Genomic DNA, 11,080 nt, shown 5'->3' on the forward strand with positions numbered 1-11,080 from the left:
TTCTTATCACATCCCTACTGCCTGTTCTGACACCCCCATCCACCCATCTACCAACCTTTTTCCTTTAAACGGATTTAATTTTTTTAATTTATTTTTTAAAAAAATATTTTAAAATGTATCTTTACGCTTTAGCTAAACACTAAAATGTATTTTTTGAAAAATATTTTTTCATTCACCAACCAAATACTAGAAAATATTTTTCGAAAAATATTTTTCATCTACCAATCAAACATAAGAAAACAAGTAAGAAATCAACTTGTTTTTCACGAAAATATTTTCCATGAAAAACATTTTCGTTCATACCAAACACACCCTAAGTCTCCAACTTATTATTTTGTTGAAAAATACAGGTACTTTTATTGGTGGAGCTTTTCTGGAGAGTTGTTCGAGTAGTAAAATGTTGTCAGACTGTCATATTTTGAAGAAAAAAAATCAAAAGTATCACTGCTGGATCAATGAAAATCTAATAATAATGAACTTGAATTTTTAAAAAGAGTAAAAACGCCTTGTTTTTCTTCATTTTAAATTTCAACTGTAATTCTTATTTTCACCAATAGAAGTTGGGAGAAAATGGATTTTGTGATGAAATTCTTTTCTTCCTTATGTTGACCTTAGGTAGATTTGATAAAAATAAAAGCAGGGAGCAACCTTGATATTGAATGCAAGAACAAAAGAAGATGCTTTGCATGTGCCTTACATGGTTACATCCATTTTAATACACAGATTTTTAAAGCTATAAATCTAATATTTCAAAAAATATCTTTTTTTATTAGCTTCAACTAATATTTATTTACTCCGTGATCTTGAAATAGAAGTACAAAACAAATCCCAACTAATCTGTAGAACCCATATATCTAGAGCTCTTACCTGTGCTCTTTGTTTCCATTTTCATCAACATGCTTGCTGTTACTTGAAAGAAAATAAAATAAGTAGAAAGTAATAAAAGAGGGAAATGAAAAGGTTGTCTTAATAAGCAAATACTATTAAAATAAATTGCGTATTCCTGCCCCACCTGCCCCCCCACCCCTCCTTCAGTCTTTCTTCTCTCCATTTCATAACTTCATATTTTTCTTCTTTTTAAAAAAAAAAAATGAAAACGAAAAAGTTGATTAATTTATAGTCTCAGGTGGTAGCCTATAATGAAAATTAATCATGGTTCAAATCTCAATAGAAAAAAAATATATTAAGGTCAAAGTTGAACATCAAAAATCCAATGATTCGATTCAGAACATAGAAATCCGATATAATACATATACAGATCCTTTAACTATTCGATTTTTTCTATATATTCACCTCAATTAAATCATGTATTTATTGAATTCATTACTCTTTCACAAAACGTATCAATTGAGCTCAATCGATGATATGACATTGACGTGGTGTGACATGTGCAATACCCTCTCCACTAGGAGAGTGAGAAACCATAATTAATCAAAAATATTAAATATAAAAAATCCTAAAAAAAAACACATTAAAGAAATTTAAAAAAAGAAAAAAAATAACCATCATCTTCTTCTCTATATTTTTTTCTCCATTAATGGCTTCTTTAAAATTCATTCATATATAAGTTGGGTGAGAAATCATAATTAATCAACAAATTAAACATAAAAAACCTCAACCAAACAAAAAAAAACATTAAAGAAATTTAAAAAACAAACAAACAAAAGAAATAGCCATCATCTTCTTCTTCATATCTTCTTCTACATTAATGGTTTCTTTAAAAATTATTAATGGCTTCTCATTCCATCCATCTTCACAACTCAAAAAAAAAAAAAAAAAAAAACTTAAATCAACACCAATTCAATAATAAAAAGTTCAATTGAAAACACTACTAAAAAAAAGGGAAAAACCAACCACAGTTGGTCAGTTTTCCCTAAATTTCAACCACAAAACCGATCAAACTGTGTGGTCGGTAAATAATTGGTAGTATTTTAAAAACCGACCACTTCAAAAAAATATATTTATTTTTAAAATTTATTATTATGTTTTAAAAATTTGGAAATTTTTTTTTAAAAAAAATAAAAAAAATAAAAATTGCACAAGTGGTCGATTTTTTATTTAATTATTTAATTAATTTTAATAGAAAATCGACCACTTGTGATCAATTTTCTATTTATTTAATTAATTAATTTAATAAAAAACCGACCACAAAGGGTCGATTTTTTTTTATTTTTTTTAGTGGTCGGTTTTTCTGTGAATTTTTTTTTTAAATCAGCAATTCTAAATGCTTTCAAAAGTGTACAACACAACAATAGTTTCAAAAGTGTTAACAACTACAACAATAGTTTAAAAAATGTACAAACTACAACATAATATCTACATTCAAAGTACAACACATACAAAAGTCAAAAAACTAAAAGTCATCATCATCGAATTCGTCCTCGTCCTCATCTTCAATATCCTCATATGTGCTGATATCATCTATGGGGCCAAGTCTTTTTGCAGCCCGAACAGCATCACCAGGACACGAAGGAATAACCCCTGCAGTTTGAATGAAAGAGCTGAATTGCTCTTGCAATATCCTGATTTGTGACGAAGTTTCCTTCTTCTTTTTCTGTGACCTCTCTCTCTGTTCAGCAAGCTCTTCAGTGAGTTAAGAAATCGTACTTTCTAATATTTCAACGATTTCTCTATCAACTGAAGTGCTAAAGGATGCAGGGCCGAACAAACACCTAATATTATCGCCAAAAAAATTGTTGTGGTATCCGTAGTAATGGCCTTTAACTGCAGGACCCAAAACTTTTCCCCATAACTCCTCCTCTACATGTCGGGGTAGTGGGTCACCCTGAGTTTCAGTAGGCTGAGTACTACGATACTCACTAAGTAGCTACCTATATTTGTCCTATATTATTTCAAAGTAAAGTTAAAATTAAAAGTCAAAAAATATTAAAGTACTTATAATTGAATAATATCAAATTTGAGAAAAAGATTCATAAATACAATATTTGTTTCTTACATGGGCAGCACGAGGTTCAACCCAAACATCTTCATCAGTAGGGTTCTTTTTCTTCTTCAGATGAGTCTCCTCGAATAGCTCATCCTGTGGTATCTCCCTACCCTTTTCTTTTTCCTGCATATTAAAAAATTATTAATGTTCAAACAATTAAAAATTTAAATAAAAACAAACAGTACCAATTGTTCTTGCACAGCAAGGGTACTTTTGGCACCCGTAGTATGTAGGGAGCCACCCTTCGATGATGCCCGAGCTTTCCTTCCTTTTTTCCTCAACAATTGGTATCCTTCTCTATTCCAAAGGCGAAGATACAGTTGCCATAAGGGTTCAGTAATCCAGTCAGGTTTTACCAACTTGGTTCGGACATAATCCAACAGACCATTAAACCTGACTCTACATCTTCTAAAAAAGTTCCTCCTTATAAGAAATGTATTCGCATCATCCCAGCAGTAAAATTTCTACAACAAAAATAAAAACATAATATTCAATTATTTGTTCTAACAAAGTGTTAAGTAGTCGATAAGTTTAATTCTTACTTTAAATTATTTAAACATTCTCTCCCTGTCAAGTTCTGGAACCTGACGCTAAATAGTCCAGTAGCCGGTGAAGTTCCAACAAATGCATTTTCTCACAACTTTTCCAACTTTAGCATCCGACCTAAACCTACAACACAAGATCAAACAGTAATTTCATAGAGCATAATAATATAGTAATGAAAAAATAAATAATCTTATTATATTTAGAAATCTTACCCTGTCGCAAACGAAATGAGATAAAGCCTCCCATAATCATCTCTGTCTCCTAGATGCGGATCAAGTGATGGTGGATGCACTAGCATGGGCGGATATGAAGCACCAGATGGAGTGCCTCCAAGCTGAAGATCTGACAACCCAATAGATCAGCAGAATCACTGTGGGTAACTGTGCGACTGCTATAGGAGGTCATCGATGATGGCACATGTCCGGATGTGCCAGCGGCCGTCTGCTAGTACTGTAGTGGCCGTGGCACGGTGATGGGAGCAGATTGGATAGGTGTAGACCCATGAAGTGGCCCCACATGCGTAGGAGTAGGAACCGAATGATGGGATGACCTAGAATAGGAGGGTCATGCTGTCACATCAGCAAACCGACCCTCAGATATATCAATACTTGTCGGTCATCTATAAGGCAGATGTTGTCTTTTCTTTTTTGATTTTGTAAGATCAACTTTTTCCTTACCTTTGTTACCTCTGCCTGACATCTAAATTATATAAAGTTAACAAGTAGTTAGTTCCTACAAAATGAATATATAAGAAAACATTCCTAATAACTAATTTCAAGTTACTAATTCACATTTCAAATCGCTCCAAAAAATGAGATAGACAAGAATATTTTTATTACTATATAAATTATGGAACAATGAAAACAACAATCTTAAACAGTATATTACATATCAATCTTAAACGAGAAACATAAAGGTAAACATATAGAACAAAGCATAGAGACATTAATACATAATAAATACAACCCACACAACTAATCCTCCTCTTCTGAAGACTCTCCACTAAACCATTCACCCTCTTCGGAAGTTTCCTCATCTCCTACCCACTCAGCCTCTTCTTGCGCATTATTAAATTCTTCAAATATATTTTTCGGGTGATTGAAATTATCCACTAAGTCAACGTCCACTAGCTGGTGATTAATCTATATTTCATTTTGATATGCAATCTCCAGTACATTCTCAACTTTCACCCGTCCCATAGGCTTTGTTTTGATTACAGCCCACCAATCAGACTTGTCACTGCGCAATAGATAAGGAGCATAATACACTTGTTTAGCATTTTACGCTCGAACAAATGGATCGTAAACAGGATACGACCTATTGTGCTTCACTTCAATGATGTTATGATTCTTATGTACTCTTGTGCCTCTTGTGCTTGGATCAAATCACTTACATCGAAAGAAGACAATTTTTTTATTGGGAAACCAGCATACTCCAGTACTAAGATCTCGTGTATGATGCTAAAGTAATCAACATCATCATCACCCTTAACCCAAACACCACTATTGTTTGTTTTCCTTGTTCTGGAGTGTTGTTCGATAGAAAATTTGAACCCATTTACTGTGTAATAGGATATTGCATGAGCTTTAACTGGACCTAAGGAAATATCTCTCAAGAGTTGATCGTATGCAGCTGCATTTGGTGAGTGGTGTACCTAAAAATATTATACATATATATATATTATATAAATGTTAGTTGAGGAATGTGTAAATGTTTAAAATTTGTAGAAATATTAATACACCTACGAACCTCATATGTAAACCATGTTGTAAAGGATGCGTGCACTTGATTTTCGTAGAATTGAGTCGTAAATGATCTGAAGATCCAACATGCGAAACACAATTAGTTTCTTTAAGAGAATGAGTAAACAATTAAGATATGTTAAAATTTTAATCTCCTTACTTCAGAAAGGGCTCAACTTTTGGGTAATTCAGCAAGACATACAAAGTTGCTACTTTGCGTTCCATGGGAGCGAATCGGCGAGGTATGGTCTTTTTAGCCATACAACCAGATTGATTGAAAATTGATATCGATTGTAAATAAGGCTCGTTCACATCATCCTGATGACGACTCGGCCGGTTTCTTGAACAAGCAACTTCATCACGAAAGTAGTATGAACAAAATTGAGACGTTTCTCTTGCAAGATATGCCTCAACTATAGAGTCTTCCACCATATGTTTATTTTTGGGACCCCTTTTTAATTTTCCAATTGTCTTGCACCATCTTAAGATTAGATGTTTACTATATTTAAAAAAGATAAGTATGAATTTAAATATGTTGTAATTGCTTACCGTTTGAATGGATACATTCACCTAATTTGAACTGGACCGCCTAGCCGAGCTTCGTGCACAAGGTGAATGGGAAGATGTTCCATCACATCGAAGAATGCTGGTGGAAAAATCTTCTCCAGCTTGTTAGTGATAACAAAAAATTACTTTCTATTCGCACCAGATTTTCTTCTTTTAGTGTGGCGGCATATAAGTCTTTAAAGAACAAACTGATCTCTGCTATTGGTTTTCATATATTTTCAGGTAAACTAATAAAATCAATTGGAAGTAATTGTTTCATGAAAACATGACAATCATGGCTTTTTATTCCATGCAACATTCCTAGTGCCATATCAACCCTCTTTCTTAAATTTGAGGCATATCCATCGGGCATCTTCAAACTTTAGGCCCACTCACATATTTGACGTTTTTGGTCCAACTTGAATATAAAACTAGCCTTGGGTTTAAGAACATTGCCATTGGGCTCCTTCTGTAAGTGTAATTCGCTGCGTTTGTAATATTTTGGTAAGTCAAGTCTGACCTTAGGATTATTCTTTATTTTGCCGGTGACATCCATAACTGTGTTGAACAGATTGTCAAAGTAGTTCTTCTCAGTAAGCATGACATCAACATTATTTCTAAATAAATTATCTGACCAATATTCTAACTCCCAAAATATACTCTGCTTAGTCCAGTTATGCAAAACACCATATCTATTAAGCCTGTACAATGGTTCTTCGCTGGCCTTAGGCAAATCCTGAACTATCTCCCAGATGTCATGACCAGACAGCCTTGGAGGTGGGCCATCATATTCCTTTTTATTCCTTCTGAATGCATTCTTGAGTCTCCTAAATTCATGATCAAGTGGGAAGAAACAACGATGATAATCAAACCACGAATTTTTCATGCCATGTCTCAATGTGAAAGACTTTGTTTTTTTTCATGCAGTATGGACAAGCCAGCTTTCCAGCTGTCATCCACCCTAATAACATTTCATAAGCAGGAAGATCATTAACAATCCACATTAGATATGCACGCAGATTGAAATTCTGTTTAAGAGAAATGTCCCAAGTATCAACCCCTTCATGCCATTTATTTCACTTTTTCTATTAGAAGGGCTAGGAACAACACAATTCATAAATATATAGGAACTAGTCATCAACATTTTAGGAGGAAGATTATAAGGAGTGATAAATATAGGCTAACATGAATATGGCGCAGCACCACCTGAAAAAAGAGAGAACCCATCCGCACATAATCCCAAACGAATATTTCATGGCTCAGCTGCAAAATTTGAATAAGTTGTATCAAAATGCTTCCAAGCCTCTCCATTAGATGGATGACACATAACACCAACGGTCTTTCTATTTTCACTGTGATATCTCATTTGAAGAGCTGAGCTGTTTGAAACATACAACCTCTTCAACCTTGGTATTAGAGGTAAATAATGCATCCCTTAATAGCAATTTGATTTCCACGAGAACCACGCTTATATCGAGGGTGCTGAGAAAACTTAAAGGACTATAGGTTAGCATCTTCCTTAAAGTATAACATGCAACCATTTTCACAACAATTAATTCTAACCGAGGAAAGACCTAACTTTGACACCAATCTTTTTGCCTTATAGAAAGAATCAGGAACCTCCAAGCTGGGGTCAACTAACTCTTTAATTAGGTCTATCATTGAGTCCATTCCTCCTTCAACAATATTCTAGTCAGACTTAATACTTAATAATCTAACAACAACAGACAAACGAGAGTGCGAACACCCTTCAAACAAAGGATGACTAGCAACATAAAATTGTTCATAGAATTTGCCTGCTTCGCTTTTAGGAACATCTTCAACATTTTCCCTAAAGTCGCTCCCGTGTTGCATCCCAAAACATCGTGCATCATTTCTGTCATCCTAGTATGTTGATATTCATTATGCCCTATAGACCTACTAATTTCTCCAACAATAAAGTTATTTTGCGTAACATCACCATGAATACCATGCAATCTTAAAAAGTCCTCATGAAACCCCTTTCTATAAAGATGTTCCTATACAACTTCTTCACTTACAAGATTTATAGCATCGCATCTAACACAAGGACAACGAATAGCCCCAAAACGTGTCCAAACATCAAGTGTCTAAGCATGTTCAACAAATTTTTTGACACCTTCAACAAATTCCTCCCTAATACCTATTCTATTATCATTGTTCCGTTGATGTATCCAGCTATAATCAGGTTCCATCTACGCAATCAATCAGATTCAACTAATTAGATCAAGTCACAAAAATTCAATTATTACCAAACATAGCCACATTCAAAACAAAAAAAAAACTCCTTTAAAGTTCCTACACTTAACCATATTCAAGTGACTAAGTCACCAAACAAACGACATTCAAAACAAAAAAATCTCCTTTAAAGTCCCTACACTTAACCGTTTTCAACCAACTAAGTCACCTACCAAACCACATTCAAAACAAAAAAAATCCCTTTAAGGTTCCTACACTTAACCATTTTCTAGTGACTAAGTATCAAAATAAAACCACATTCAAAACAAAAAAATCCCCTTTAAAGTTCCTACACTTAACCATTTTCAAGTGACTAAGTATCAAAATAAAACCATATTCAAAACAAAAAAATCTCCTTTGAAATTCCTACACTTAATCATATTCAAGTGACTAAGTCACTAAACAAACGACATTTAAAACAAAAAATCTCCTTTAAAGTTCCAACACTTAACCATATTCAAGTGACTAAGTCACCAAACAAACGACATTCAAAACAAAAAAAATTCCTTTAAAGTCCTAGACTTAACCATTTTCAAGCAACTAAGTCACCTACCAAACCACATTCAAAACAAAAAAATCCCCTTTAAAGTTCCTACACTTAACCATTTTCAAGTGACTAAGTCACCAACTAAACCACATTCAAAACACAAAATCCCCTTTAAAGTTCCTACACTTAACCATTCAAGTGACTAGGTTACCAAACAAACTACATTCAAAACAAAACAATCTCCTTTAAAGTCTCTAACTTAACCATTTTCAACCAATTAAGTCACCTACCAAACCACATTCAAACTAAAAAAATCTCCTTTAAAGTCCCTACACTTGACCATTTTCTACCAACTAAGTTACCTACTAAACCACATTCAAAACAAAAAAAAATCCCCTTTAAAGTCCCTACACTTAACCATTTTCAACTAACTAAGTCATCTACCAAACCACATTCAAAAAAAAAAAATTCCCTTTAAAATCCCTACACTTAACCATTTTCAACCAACTAAATCACCTACCAAACGACATTCAAAACAAAAAAATTCCTTTAAAGTCCCTAGACTTAACCATATCCAAGTGATTAAGTCACCTACCAAGCCACATTCAAAACAAAAAAATCTCCTTTAAGGTTCCTACACTTAACCGTTTTCAACCAACTAAGTCACCTATCAAACCACATTCAAAATCAAAAAATTTCCTTTAAAGTCCCTACACATAACCGTTTTCAACCAACTAAGTCTCCTACCAAATCACATTCAAAATAAAAAAAATCCCCTTTTAAAGTCCCTACACTTAACCATTTTCAACTAACTAAGTCACCTACCAAACCACATTCAAAACAAAAAATTCTCCTTTAAAGTCCATACACTTAACCATTTTCAACCAACTAAGTCACCTACCAAATCACATTCAAAACCAAAAAATCTCCTTTAAAGTCCCTACACTTCACCGTTTTCAACCAACTAACAAGTCACCTACCAAACCACATTTAAAACAAAAAAATCTCCTTTAAAGTTCCTACAGTTAACCATTTTCAAGTGACTATGTATCAAAACAAAATCACATTCAAGAAACATGCAACAACAAGACCTACAAGATGTCAACAACAATGCTAGGGAATCGAATAGGGCCACACACGGCTTTACTAGACTTCAATATAAAAAATAACAAGAAGATAACAACAACGCTAGTGAATCAAAAAAGGTCACACACAGCTTCACTAGACTTCAATATGAACAATAACAAGAAGATAACAACAATAGTGAATCGAGAGAAATTAACTTACCTTTTGTTGGCCTAAATTAAAGTGAAAGAGATAATCGGTCACCGAATCAAGAACCTAAAAAAATCAAGACAAATATTCCAACTTTGAGTGATTTAGCAAAACTCATATAAAAAACAAGATAAAGTGCTAAATCATAAAAGTAAATCCATTCACTTTAAAGACAAAAAGTTAAACCCTCGTAAAAAACAACAAACTAAACCATAAAATGCATTCAAGAATTTTACAAAATCACAATTAAAGATTCTAACTTTGAGGATTTACACAATCAATAACTTCAATCAAGCAAAAGTCATATCTAAAACAAGAAGCTAAACAAGCAAAACTAGTTCAAACAATTACGTGTATAGCTCAAAAATTCTGCAAATAACTAAACAAAATTTGAGCTTCAAACGAGCTTCAAAAAACTAGTTCAAACTAACCTAATCTTCATCATTATAAATTTCACTATTATATAAACTAGTGCACCTATAAATCAACCTCAAAAAGCACAAATTTTGTAAAATACAAGAAAATTCATACCTGAGCTGAGTTGTGGCCGAGTAGTCGCCGGAACACTCGCTGGAGAAGTGGGTTTTACAATTGAAAAAATTAATTTGGGTGTGTTTAGGATATTTTTGTGTGTGCCGTGATTTGTGTGTGTGTGTTTAGGTGTTTAGGTCGACTTTAGAAAATATTTTAGGTCGAGTCGGGTCGGGTTGGGTCATGTGGGGGTGGAGTCAGGTAGGAGTTATATAATTAGAATATATTTTTTTTATTTTGTTAAAAACCAACCACTTGTGGTTGGTTTTCTCGATATTATTATAAAAATCAACCACATGTGGTCGGTTTTTATAAAAAATTTCAAAAACCGACTACATGTGGTCAGTTTTTAACAAAATAATAAAAAAATATTTTAATTACTAAAATTAATAAATTAAAATTAATTTTAAATAAATTAATTCTTTAATAAATTCTATAATATTTATAACAATAACACAAGTAGTATATTTCCTCAATCATATAATAATGTCAATCAATTTTGCAATTCACGATAAACTTTTGGTTAATTAGATTTTAATTATGATTATATATAAATATATATAATATCGTAATTAAATGCTAATTAACGAAAAATTTATCGTAAATTACAAAATTCATTGATATATATATATATATATATACCTCTTAATAGAATATGTTAATCAAATAAATTATTGATTACTTGTCTTACTTACAACTTCAACAATATACGCGTATCTACATATTGACACTAAATAGTATATCTATTTC

Source organism: Capsicum annuum, chromosome 8 (assembly GCF_002878395.1).
Source record: "Capsicum annuum cultivar UCD-10X-F1 chromosome 8, UCD10Xv1.1, whole genome shotgun sequence".
In the NCBI taxonomy this organism is placed as follows: domain Eukaryota; kingdom Viridiplantae; phylum Streptophyta; class Magnoliopsida; order Solanales; family Solanaceae; genus Capsicum; species Capsicum annuum.